This window comes from Choloepus didactylus, chromosome 14 (genome assembly GCF_015220235.1).
Source record: "Choloepus didactylus isolate mChoDid1 chromosome 14, mChoDid1.pri, whole genome shotgun sequence".
Taxonomy (NCBI): domain Eukaryota; kingdom Metazoa; phylum Chordata; class Mammalia; order Pilosa; family Megalonychidae; genus Choloepus; species Choloepus didactylus.
This window is the reverse complement of record NC_051320.1, coordinates 58,757,815-58,771,867: the sequence shown is the minus strand read 5'-3', so window position 1 is coordinate 58,771,867 and position 14,053 is coordinate 58,757,815. Positions and strand designations below refer to the sequence as shown.

Genomic DNA, 14,053 nt, shown 5'->3' with positions numbered 1-14,053 from the left:
ATAGCCCCATATCCACTTTTTATCAGACCATTGGAAAGGAGGGGTTGGCACTCATGAGCGAGGTCATCTCTAAGGGTACAGATTTTGAAGTTATCCAGAATAGGCTGAAGGAATGGATGGATTCCTCAAGGAGAGAATATATATTAAACAGAGAAGATCAGAAGATAAGAGTAAAAGCATTTGATGTTTGATGAAGAGCAAAACTGACCTACAGCCACTCAAAAAACAGAAAATAGGGGGTAAGGTGAAAAGAAGGTTTCCTAGTCTGGAAGCAGAGTACAAGCCTGGTTTTAATGGAAGATTAGGGCAAGAGGAAATAGAAAGCTGGGCAACTGATGGAGACCCTAGACATGCACGATTGGGAGCATTAGTTTGCATTGAGAAGAAGTGGGAGTGGCTTATGGTGTTCAGGTATCATAGTTGTGCTTTCAGTTTAGCCATTACAAGATCTGTATCAGAATTTTCTGTGGTAGAATCTAAATTGGGCAGGGTGGGGGATGAGGTCAGAAACTACGTGTGTTTATTCACTTCAGGTGGTACCCAACATGTCCTGTACATGAACACCCACTGCTGCTTGATATGCTGATACAGCTGGGCTTGAAAATTTTCTTAAGAACAGCAGAGAAACACAAGCAGGGTCTATTCGTTGGGAAAACATTCTGAATCCTCCTTTAATATATATGAAATTAAAACTAGACAGACAATTATACTTGCCGTTTAAATAGAGGATCTTGTTTTCTTATTTGATTTTGTAAAAAGAACTGCAACAATCTTTTAGGACTAGATGCCTGAACCCTTCATCTTAAAATTCAAGTAATATTAACCTTATCCTAGTCTTTCAGTCTGTTCATTTTGAAAACTGAAGTCCTCAACAGCCTACAAGGCCATCTTCAATTTCACAACACCGCCCTGCCCCCCCCCCATTACCTCTGTCACCTGATTGCCCTTACTCTCTTCTATTTGGCCACAATGGCCTCCTTGCTGTCCTTTGAGGATGGATGCCTGGCAGTCTCCCACCTGAGGGCCTTTATGCCTGCTGGTTCATCTACTGGGAAAGGTCTTTCCCAAGTTCTCTATGTGGCTGCTTCACCTTTTCAGGTGTTTGCTCAAATGCCATCTTCTCAGATCACCCTTCTCTGATTACACTATTTTAAATACCCCTAAGACATTCCATTCCCTTTCCCTCATTTATTTTCTCTATATCATTTATTACCATCAAATATACTAAATACACTGTGTATTTTACTTATGTTTAATATCTATCTCCATCTATACTAAAAATGTAAGCTCCAGGAGAATTTGGATTTTTTTTATTTTATTTTTGTGTGTTTTAATGCCTACAAGTGTTTGGGACATAATACACATCTGATAACAAGATGTTGAATGAATCAATTTGATTCCATGTATTGGGGGCAGATTTTTTCTGCTTCTTCCTACAAAGAAGTGCTTTTCTATAAGGAACCTTAATGTGTTTCAGGGTGACTACAGGCACACGAAAAACAAAGGCATGGGTGATTCTGATTAAGGTCAATTCAGTTCAGTTTAACTCAACAAACCCTTATTGAGTCCTACTATGTGCCAGGCTCTGCCTGTGCTAAGGTTGGTACTGCAGAGAATAATACATAGCCTCACCCTCACCCTTGTGAGTCTCCTTAGAGCTTGGAAGGGGAGTCTGACAGGCAAACAGATGAATTCGCTACCATGTAGTCAAGGCTATGATGGAGATAGACCTGGTGCTCAGGGAGCATAGAGATGCGGCCCTGGGCCAGGCTGGATGACACAGGGGAAGGACGATGGGAGAATCCAGAGATGGTAACATCTGCACTGTATCTTTAAGGGTGAATAGGTGTTAGTTAGGGGAAGCAGATAGGAGGTACAAAGGGGAGATAGAGCACTCAGTTGATAAAGGCAGAACTGGGATTTGATGCTAGGTCCATGTGTTTTCTGTGTCCTTGCTTTCTGTGCCACTCTGCCTCTCAGCATTATGTTTATTTCTGAAGCATAGTTTTGCTTTGCTTTTAATATCACACTTACTCTTAAATTTCTTGCGTATTTCCATCATCTTTTTGGAAGACAAATATTACCTTTCTAGTAGATAGTTCTATTAAATTTCATATAAATATACCAAGCAAAAATTTCACAAAGCTGTAGCACCCGCTCTATGTGCCATGCACTCTGATGTTTTTCTTCTATTCTTTTATTTAAAATAATAGTAAACCATGTGATGAGATTGATTTGCAGCCCACAATATGCTGAGAGTTATAATTTGAAGAATGCTGTCCTGCCAGGATGTCCAGCCTTATGTTCTAATTCCAAGCAATCAAACAACCTCTTGATAACTAATTCAGGAAGGGGACAGTCTGGGTAGAAGACTCTAGTTCATTCTAGGCATCTGAAAACTCAAATGCCTTTAGAGAACAGATATAACATAAACATATAAGATCATTGAGACAAAGCAAACAGGGAAGGCTTACCTCTCCAAAAATTTTTTGTTTGTTTGTTTGTCTGTTTGTTTTTATGGGAAGCCCCTCTATCTTTGGAGAGATACATTTGGTCTACAAACTGTGGTTTTATTATTTACCAAGAACTAGTTTCTACCATTCTGATCCTAAATAAGTTATCTTTTCTCCCCACCCTTTATTTCCTACTTCAGCCTCTTATTTGTTTCCTTCCTAGCACATGAAAACTTGCAATTATTTTGCCTGTTTATTTGGCTTTTGTCTCTCTCCTGCCAAAGAATTTAAGTTACATGAGGTACCAACCATGAGTCTCATGTTCCTATTCTATCCCCAGTATCCACACACTCCACCCCACAGAGAAGAGGCTCAAAAAATATTTGTTGAGTAGAAGGTTGGATGGATGCATGGATGATGAAAACAGGAATGGATGGATGGATGGATGGATGGATGGATGGATGTTTGGATGTTTGGACAGGTGGATAGAAGGGAGACAAAAATAAAATTTCTAAATCTGCAGAACTGAGGACCTACAAAGCCTAGTGACTCCGCCTTATGAGTCATGCTCCCAAACAGCCAGTGGCTCCTCTCCACCTCTGCTGTGAGCTTTGAAATACATTTGTTCATAAAATATGTCCCATATAGTAGACATTCATACCTCCTGTTGATAGCCTACAAAGCTAAGAACATTTCCTAAACACGGGCTGAGTATTGTCCATCCTAAGGAGGAGGGGTCTGCCTTCCCTTCCTTCTGTGGTCATGATAGCCATGTAAAGTAAATCCCACACAAGAAACTCACTTTTCTCTGCACTGGAAAGTCACAGTTGTGTTTGGGTAAAATACCTCTATAACTAGATTCATTACTGCTCTCAGGGTTTTCAGGGTTACTCACTGCTATTTGCAGCGCATATTGAGAAAATCAGGTGTTACGTATCAAGCATGATTTTCTCTCCCGTGTCTCATGGTCACATTCCTCGGGCCCAGTCCAAGAGGATTAACCCTGACCGTGATTCAGACATCTGAGAGGTGTTCTGGGACACATGACCAGTTCCTAATGTGTCCCTAGCACCCAGCCCTGATACACCCTTTATATATTTTAAGAGAATCCCCATTTGTGGAAGGCTAGATGGGAGACAGGACGCCTCCTGTCCCTACAGAAGCTGGAAGGTGGACACGGACCCAAATCACTCAATCGGACGCTCGCACCAGCACTCGCCACCTTGAAGGAATGGCGCAATAATGCAGTGACTGCTGGGAAGTTATTCAGCATGGCTGTGGCCGAGTCGGGTGCATTGACGAGTGAGAGTAGGTGGCCGGTGGTTGTGGGACCTGCAGCCGCAACTCGGCAGGCTGTTCTTGTGCTGTGACCTCACGTTGGCCTGCTGCGCAGCCTCCCTTCATTCGTGTCTCTTTTCTGAGCTGGTTCTCTCGCTTTCCCCATCCGCAGTAAAACGGCCTTCCAGTAAATTCCTTTACTCCGTGTTATCTAGAGCCTGCTTCTGATTAGACGCTGGGATGGGTCGTGCGAATTCCCCTTCAGGATTTATTCCCCCAGCTGTTGAGAGGGTTGCTGGCAGGCAGCCCTCAGCTGTCAGCCCTCTTCAGAATTGCCTCAGCTGAAGAAAGTCTCATCATCCAAGGTCATGCCCCTTTCCTGGGGCAGTGTGAATCCGAAGACTGGTGGACATGGAGTATAAAGATCTGGACCCCTCACCACAATTTAGGTAGGGTTGCCAGATAAAAAGCAGAATGCCCAGCTAAACTTGAATTTCAGATAAGCAATGAATTTTCTTTTTAGTACAAGTATATTCCAAATATTGCATGGGGCATACTTATATTTAAAAGTTTGTTTATCTGAAACTCAAATTTAATTGGGCATTGTCTATTTTTATTTGCTAAATATGGTGACTCAAAACTCAGGGTAACACTGAAGGGTCATCCAGTTTTACAGCTTCCCCTGGGTTGGGTCAAGGCCTACACTGAGACTGCCTTGCAGCCCATCCCCTCCCTCTGCCCCTGCCTGCTTCTTTTCCCTTCCTTAGTGGTAATTCCAAGACCACTCCCTGATATACCTGATGCAAGCTGATCTCCATCTCAGAGTCTGCTTCCCAGGCAACTCAACCTATGACAGTTTCTCTTCCTTGCAATAGGGTGCCCAACTGTCCCAGATTACCTGGAACTGAGGCGTTTCTTCAGACAATTTGCCCACTGAACCTTGCAACCAAACCCTCACAGGCATAACTCTCAATAGCTTGGGTATTCATAAAGTGTCACTATTCCTTGCCCTTTGAAGTGCCTAATGCAAACACTAGGCTAACTAGTTTTTGCCTTATTGTCTGTACCCAGTGCTTCTGTGCCCTGCCATGACCAAATCTTTGTCCTGAATCCCAGCCTATTCCACTGGGGCCTGAGATCCTGCCTTCTCCCCAGTGAGGTCAGATCCTGTGCTGCCTAGAACTCTGAAGCTGTTACTTCCTAACTTGAGCAATTGCCTGGTGGCTGGATAATCCTGTGCTAACTGCAGGATTGGTCTATCCATCCCCCAACCCCTACCCCTATCACTTGTCCCCAACTGCACTTGAGATTTCTGTTTATTAATAGCTCAGTTATCTTCTCCGGGACCTGTCTTTTTCCGGAGCTGACCTTTTCTCTTTCTCAGTATTCCACGTTCCTAAGGTCGTGTGCCTGAGCATCCCTCTGTTATGATTGGAAACCAGTAAGAAGAGTAAAGAAGTTTATAGACTCATACTGTTTCCAAAAACATTAACTGAACAACCCCTGTAAGCCACACACTATACTAGGAGCTTCATTCATTCCTCCAAAAAATTTATTGATTGCCAGCTATGTGGTAGGTACTATGCAAACAACGTTTGGAATATAACAGTGAACAAGAAAATAAAATGCCTGTCCTGGGGGAGCTTACATTCTAGTGTAGGAGGCTTGCATTAGCAAGTGTAGCCAGCTCTGTCCCTATCCTTGTTCCTGAGATCCCTTTTCCCGTGTCTGTGCTCCTCTCCCCTGGCTCCTATGTGCTTTTGCTGGGATGGCTGCACCTGCCCCTTTCCAGAGGTCTGCCCTGAAGCTGGAGAGAGTTGAAAGTGCTTGGAAGTTTACCCCACCCTACCCTCACCCCTCCACCCAGTGGCCCTTAACCAATGACTGACATGCAGGAATATAAACATGCAGCTCATTTACTTGAAGTTGGAATAAACTCAGAGGCAGAATTTAAACTCCAGAGGTCTCCTGTGGGGTCAGATTGAGGCTGGAACTCTACCTGAAATCCCACCTTTATTTGCCTTCTTCCCTTTCCCTGTCCCACTTCCCCTGCCCCCTTACTGGTCTCTTCTGGGAACATTTCCTTCCTTCCTTAATAATCCCCATCTCAGGGCTTATTCCTGGGGAGCCTAACCTAAGACAGCAAGTAAGAAAGGAAATACTTATAAGCTGTAATGAGTCTATGAGGAAAGGGACATCATGACAAAGAACGTGTGTTTGGGGAGAACTTACTTTAGATAGGGAAGACAGGAAAGGCCACCAAAGGAGGGATGTTTTAGTTTATATGAAAAACCAGGAGAAGAGTATTTCAGGCAGAGGGCAGAGAAGGGCAAAGTTCTTGAGGGATGAGAGAGGTTGGCATGTTCTAGGAATTGTCTAAAGACTAATATGGATGGGTGGCTGCTAGTGATGGGGAGATGGGCGCACAGAAGGCAGAGGCCAACTCACACAGAGCCTTGTGGACCATAAGGGGTTTGGAATTTACTATCAGTGAGATGGAACACCATTGGAAGGTTTTAAGCTGGGGCAAGATCTGATCAGATTAACATTTAAAAACCATCAGTCTGGCCACCATTTGGAGGTTGAGTGGAAGTAGGAAAAGCAGTTTTGGAAACTCTAGCAACTTTCTGATAGTCAGATGAGAGACAGTGTTTCCTGGGACTAAGGAAGCATAAGTGGAGGGCAAAAGATATATTTTGGAGGTAGAATTGACAGGACTTGCTGATGGGAATGGGGAGAAGGGAAAAGTTAAGAATGGCTCTCAGGTTTCTGGTTTTAATAACTGGGTAAATGTTGATGCCCCAAGATAGGGACAACTGGGAAAGAACCAGGATTTGGGGCCAGAGAAGCCCACATATTATATAATTTAATTCTTGTAGAAACCCTTTAACCAATGAGGAAACTGAGGCAGGGAGCAGTGAAATAGCTTGCTCCAGTTTACAGCTAGTGCACAACAGAAGGGGCATTGAAACCCTGATCTGGTTATGACGGGCTGTCATAGCAGGCCACCAGATCTGATTTTCCTGGGAGGTCTTATGTCCCCAGGGAGAAAGACCAAGAGAGGGGTCATAATAGATGTTGAGATTAGAAGAGAAGAGGGAGATGAAGCTACCCTAACCCCTCAGGAGACTGATCAAGGAAGGTAAGGAGCTCATTTTGAAAGTTTGGCTGAAAGAGCATCTCACAAAATCTCCTTACTGGGAAAGAGGAGTGGTGCATCTTCCCAGCTGCAGGGGAAGAGGTGGGGTAGCAGGGGTAGCAGAGTGGTCCTGGCCTGGACTCCAGCAGACCCTTCCCCCTCTTCCTCTTTAGCTTTAGCTTTACTGGACCCCTCCCCTACCTCACTCAGCCAAGTGAACTACCTGCTGTTTCCTGAACACAATAAGCTCTTTCACGCCTTTGTCAAAGGCACACACTGTTCCCTCCTGGGGGGGACAGGGAGCACGTTCCTTCCCAGCCCTTTAACTTCTGGCAACACCCCCTTAGCCTTTAGCTCTAAAATTAGCTCCTTTACTGAAGTCTTCCCCACTTTTCCAAGCTTAGTTAATCACCTCTCTGTATTCCCAGAATGTTCTGTTGAGACCTGTATTGTGGACTTACTCTCCTCATTCTGCAGCCAGGGAAAATCTGAAGGCCTCTTCACAACTGAATGGGGCTGGGGCTGGGCACTAGAAAATTCTGTGTCATATGAACTCGATGGCAAGAGAGTTTCCAGGCCTGGCTGGGCAAGGACAGGCCACCCAGGCATGATGGCCGTGAAGTTAGCATAAGGGAAGGCCCATTCGAGGGGCAATAACACAGGTCATTTTATTCTGCTTCTGCAACTTTTTCCTACTGAGGTTCAAAACTAGAAGATATTCCTTGATGTGTCTTTACTCTGGAACTTCTAAGCAGACTGTGGTGGTTAACACCTGACTCCATTTGTCTGCCTTACTCAAGAAGATCCTAAGCAGCTCTTCACCAGACTATCTGGAATTAGTCTTTCTGTCTGAACACAGCACTGCACAAAGCAAATTAAAGAGACTTAGCCCCTGCCCTCTAGCGGGTTGTAATCCACAACATAATTTTAACCACCAAACTGAGCAACTGGTTAGAAATGGAGGATGCAACTAGAGGTATAATTGTCAGGGATTATGCTACTTTTTAAAAAAATGTATTTTTTTCATTAGAGAGGTTGTAGGATTACATATAAATCATGGAGAAAATACAGAATTCCCATATACCACCCCCACCCTCCCCCCCAACACACATAGTTTTCTCTTAGTCACACTTTTGAATTAGTGTGGTATTTTTATTACAATTGATGAAAGAATATAACTGTACTATTAAGTATAGTCCATAGTTTACATTAGGTTCTCTGTGCTGTATAGTACTATAGTTTTGTTTTGTTTTTTAAACTTTTATTCTCGTAATATATATACAACCTAAAATTTCCCCCTTTACTTTCAAATATACAATTCAGTGATGTTGATCACATTCACAGTGTTGTGTTTCCATCACCACCATCCATTACCAAAGCTTTTTCATTACCTCAAAGAGAAACTCTGTTCCAATTAGACACCCCAGCCCATGGTAATTTGTATTCTAGTTTCTGACTGTGAATTTGCTTATTCTAATTATTTCATATCAGTGAGATCATACAGTATTTGTCCTTTTGTGTATGGCTTATTTCACTCCACGTGATGGCTTCAAGTTTCATGAGTCAGAACTGCATTCCTTTTCATGGCTGAATAATATTCCATTGCATGTAAGAACCACATTTTAAAAATCCATTCATCAGTTGATGGCACTTGGGTTGCTTCCAGCTTTTGGCAATTGTGAATAATGCCACTGTGAACAGTGGTGTGCAAATATCTGTTCAAGTCCTGTGTTCAATTGTTTTGGGTATATACCTAGAAGTGGCATTGCCTGGTCATGTGGTAGTTCTATACATAGCTTTCTGAGGAACCACCAAACTGTTTTCCATATAGGATGCACAATTTTACATTCTCACCAATAATGAACGAGTGTTCCTGTTTTCCACATCTTCTCCAACACTTGTTATTTTTCATTTTTTGAATAGTAGCATTCTAGTGGGTGTGAAACGGTATCTCATTGTGGTTTTGTTTTGCATGTCCCTAATGGCTAATGATGTATGATTCTTTAGTATGCTATTTTATATGGATTTTTTTTCTTGATTTCCTCTTCAGATTGTTCATTACTTGTGTAGAAACACTACTGATTTTTGCTTGTTGATCTTGTACCCTGCCACTTCGCTGAATTCATTTATTAGTTCTAGGAGCTTTGTTGTGGATTTTCCAAGATTTTCTATATAGAGAATCATGTCATCTGCAAATAGGGAAGGTTTTACTTCTTCCATTACAATGTGGACGCTTTTATTTCTTTTTCTTGCCTAATTTCTCTAGCTAGAACTTGCAATACAATTTTGAATAACAGTGGTGACAGTGGGCATCCTTGTCTTGTTCCTGATCTTAAAGGGAAAGTTTTCAGTCTTTCACTATTGCCTCTGATGGTAGATGTGGGCTTTACATATATGCCCTTTATCATGTTGAGGAAGTTTCCTTCTATTCCTAGGGTTTTAAGTGTTTTTATTAATAAGAGGTGCTGGATTTTGTGAAATGCCTTTTCTGTGTCAAGTGAGATGATCATGTGGATTTTTCTAATTTGTACTATTAATGTGGTGTATTACATTCATTGATTTTCTTATGTCAAACCACCCTTGCCTACCTGGGATAAACCCACTTGATTATGTTGTATAATTATTTTAATGTGCTGCTGGATTCTGTTTGCTAGTTTTTTTTGTTTGTTTTTGGTTTACTTTTCTAAAAAAATTTATTAGAGTTGTGGGTTTACAGAAAAATTATGCATAAAATGGAGTTTCCATACACCCATCCCATACACTCAGTTTCCCTATTACTAACACTTTGCATTAATGTGGTACTATTGTTACAGTATTATTATACTCATACTATTAACAGTAGTCCATAGTTTACATTGGAATCCACTGCTTGTGTTATACAGTTCTATGATTTTTAAAATTTTTGTTCTGGTAACATATACAACCTAAAATTTTCCATTTTAACATCTTTCAAATATATAATTCATACCCCAATATTTTCCTCATCTCAAACAGAAACTCTGTACAAATTAAGCACTAACTCCCCATTCTCTACACCCACCCCTGCCCTTGGTAACCTATATTCTAATTTCTAAAAATAGACCGTATTTTTCAGAGCACTTTTAGGTTTATGGAGAAAGTACAGTTTCTTCTCATATCCCTCTCTATAACCTCTTCACACAGTTCTCTTTTTATTAATGTTTTGCGTTAGTGTGGTACATTTTTTATAGATGAATCAATATTGAAGCATTTTTATCATTTAAAATCCATAGTTTACATTTAGAGTTTATTCTTTGTGGTGTATAGTTCTGTGGGTTTTGACAAATGCCTCAGTTCATGTATCCATTATAGTATCTTACCAGAATAGTTTCAGTCATCTAAAAATGCCAAGTGCTCCACCAATTCATCCTTCCCTCCTTCCTCCTGCAACTGTGGCAACCACTGAACTTTTTACTGATTCTGTACTATTGCTCCTTCCAGAATGTCATATAATTGGAATTAGACAGCATGTAGGCTTTTGTAGACTGACTTTTTCAATTAGTAATATGCATTTAATGATTCTCCATGCCTTGTCATGTCTTGATAGCTCATATCTTTTGAACACTGTTTTTATAAGCAAATGCTTTCAACAAACATTGAGAAAAAAAGTACACTTTGGAAAGCATGCAGAAAAAGGTAGTGAACGTTGAGCCATTTATAAAACAGAACCTCAGGGAGTCTAACAAAAATGCACCTCCAGTGGACATTTGCTTTTTAAAGATCCTTGTCTGACTTCTTGTCCCAGTGCACATGGAAATGACAACTGCTGAGGTGTAGGTTTGGAGGAAGACTCTGCGAGGGACAATCAAAGGCTTTGGGGTTCTACTCTGGAAGTTTTTGCATCTTCTTCATGGTTTTGCTTTCATCTCTCACTATAACCAAGGACTGTGAGTAGCCTATGGCAGCCTGCTATGTGAAAATGCTGTCCAGTTTCATCCACTCTTGGGCCATGGTGGCAGACTTGGGCTTATGATCTCCTAGTCCAGCTCCCTGAAGGTTGGAGAGGGTCCAGCTGATTGTGCTCTCATATGTAGGCTCAATGCTGCTCTTCCCACAGCCAGGCTTTGGATTTTTCAGCACAGAGCTCCTGCCCTGTATTCAGGAACATGGTTGACTCACAAGAGGTATTGATGGACACCCAGGAAAATGGACACCCCACTTCACTGACTGCAAAAGAGCAGATGTAGCCAGCGTAGATCTGGGTTGCCACAGGACCGGCAAAGTCAAACAGCTACCCCATGCCCAGGACAATCTCATCCTTCTGCTCTTTATGGCCCAGCTGTCCATAGCCACCAAACACCCAGGAAAGGTGCACTTCTGAGGATCCAGGGTTAGTGTGTGATTGGCGCCACAGGCCACATCTTGCACAACCATATTTGAGACTGGCAAAATCTGACCGTCTTTCATCTTCTCAATAAAGATGGCTACTCACCAGGAACCATCGCAGTCCTACGCTATCTGCTGCATCAATGTGATGCCCTTTCCGTCAGATTTATGTCCCAACTGACCATATTCAGGTCCTCCAAAGAAATAGAGGTTTTCTTTCCAGTCCATCATCATACTGTATTTAGCCCCACAGGCCATTTTGGTAATTGGGTGACCATTGTACATTATCTGTTCAGGTTTAGGACCGCATCCCTCTGATTGCTGAGACCCAGCTACCCCATCTTGTTCTCTCCAAATGCAAATGCAGAGCCCTTTCTGTCAAGGCCAGGATGTGGTTCCAGAATCACTTCATGACTGAGATCCTCTATGAGTTCAGGGGCTTCATCTCTCCTAGTGTCACCTTGATCCAGGTGTGTGATTTCATTTCAACCCCAGCTCCACAGCTTCCCTTCAGAGGGGATGATTGTGGGCAGCACACAAATCCAAAACCACCATCCTCACCTGGATCCCCAATAGGCAGCCATATCTATGCAGCCCCCACAAATTCTGATCAAGATTGCGATAAGCAGCTTATTGATCCAGCACTTCTTTTGGACCAGTCAAGTCCTGGTTGGTTGCTCCAAATATCAAAAGCTGTCCCTTACACTTAAACCCTTCAAGTATGATATGCTCCTTGATGTCCTCAGGCTCACTGATGACCACGACTCAGTTGCCCACCCTGTCCACACCAGGGGCCCCATCGAGCTCCAGGCTGTCTCCATCACCTCTGCTGTTACTTCTGCTCCTGCAGCGCTCAGGCTGCTCATGCTTCCGGGGCTCAGCATGGGCCACACCTTTGCCTTAGCTCGGCTCCTCCTAGGCTGCTGCCACCAGCTTCTTCCTGGGCATTGTCATGGCTGGTTGAAGTGAAAAAGGAAGAGAAACAACTAAAAGAGGAACTGTAGACTATTTTTTTCTGGCCCTTCATCACTATTTAACACTTCATTGTAAGATGTACCACAGATTGTTTATCCATGCACTTACTGAGGGGGCATATCTGTCACTTCCAATATGGGGCAATTATGAATATGCACAAATGTTTTTGTGCAGGTTTTTATATGGACTTAAGATTTCAACTCGTTTGCATAAAAATTTAAGAGTGCAAGTGTTGGCTACTGTGGTAAGCCTATGTTTAGCAAGACAGTCTTTCAAAGTGGCTGTACCATTTTTTATTCCCATCAGCAATGAATGAGAGTTCCTGTTGCTCCACATCCTTGTCAGCATTTGGATTTGAAAACTTTTGGTATTTCCATTCAAATAAGTGTTTACTGGTATCTCATTTTTTAAAAAACTGCATTTCCCTAATGACGTATGTGAATTTTTTACATATGACTTCTTTGTTACCTGAGTATCATCTTGCATGAAGTGTCTGTTTAGAGCTTCAGCTGATTTTTTAACTGGGTTTTTTGTTTTCTTGTTGTTGAGTTTTAAGTGTTCCTTGGATATTAAGGATACAAATCCTTTGTCAGATAAATGTTTTCCATATATTTCCTCACAGTCTGTGATTTATCTTTTCGTTTTTCTTTACAGTGCCTTTTGCAAAAGAGAGGGTTTTTTAAAAAATTATTTTAATGAAGGCCAACTTATTTTTTCTTTCACAAATCATGTGAAATTCATGTGTTTGGTGTTGTATATAAAATTTCATTACTCTACTTCCTGAAAACTGGGTGAGGGGATTTTTCCTTTATTTATCATCAGGCCACCATGTTTCCTTCTCTTTTTCAGCAGCCAGAAGTCATAGCCTTCCTCCATTTTGGAGACTCTCAAATGCAATTTGTATCATATTTGTGGGACAGCCTTCTTTAAAAATATCCAGCTTGGGTCTTCCTCCAGTGAGATTTTGATCTTTGGCAACTGATACCAGAAGTTGCCACCACCTGCAGAGACAACATTTCTCAGGGAATAGTGAGCAGAACTGGCCCGTTTAGACTAAGAACTCACTCCTGGGATTCTTGGCCTTTTCATGATGGGAAGAAGGAGACTCACATATGGGCATAAGATTTTATTGAGATATATTCACATACCATATAATCTATCCAAAGTATATACAATCAATGTCTCACAGTGTCATCATCTAGTTGTGCAGCCATCATCACATTAATTTTAAATCATTTTCATTGCTCCAAAAATAAAAACAACAGATAGACATAAAAAAAGAAAACCCCAAACACCGCATACCCCTTATCCACCCCCCCAATACTGACCCCTAGTATTGGTGTGGTACATTTGTTACTGTTGATGAAGGGGTATTAGATATTTCTGTTATCTATGGTCCATAGCCTGCAATAGGTTTTTTTTCCCATATATTAATCTATTATTAACTCTTTGTACAAATGTCATACATTTGTACTAATTCATGAAAGAACTTATTTATATTTGTAGTGTTAATCTTAAACAACATCCACCTCAAGGTTCACTGTGTTTACAATCCCATATTTAAACCTCTAGCTTTCCTTCTTGTGACATACATGGCTCTAAACAACCCCTTTTAAACAAATTCACCCACAATTCAGCCCTATTAATTATAATCCAAATAATGAGCTATCCTCACCTCTATCCCTTTCCAAACATTTAACTTCAATCTCAGTAAAAATTCTGTAGATAATAGGCAACTGCTCCGCTTTCTCTACCTTCTTTCTATCTCTTGGTAATCTATATTCTACATTTTATGACTATGAGTTTACATATTCTGGTTAGTTCATATTAGGGAAATCATAAAATATTTGTCCCTTTGTGTCTG

At 41.6% G+C, this 14,053-nt stretch overlaps 1 pseudogene; it reads right to left on the bottom strand.

Annotated features, from left to right (window-relative positions):
* Positions 1 to 10,602: 10,602 nt before the first annotated feature.
* Positions 10,603 to 14,053, bottom strand: part of LOC119508855 — a 34,506-nt pseudogene continuing 31,055 nt past the window's right edge.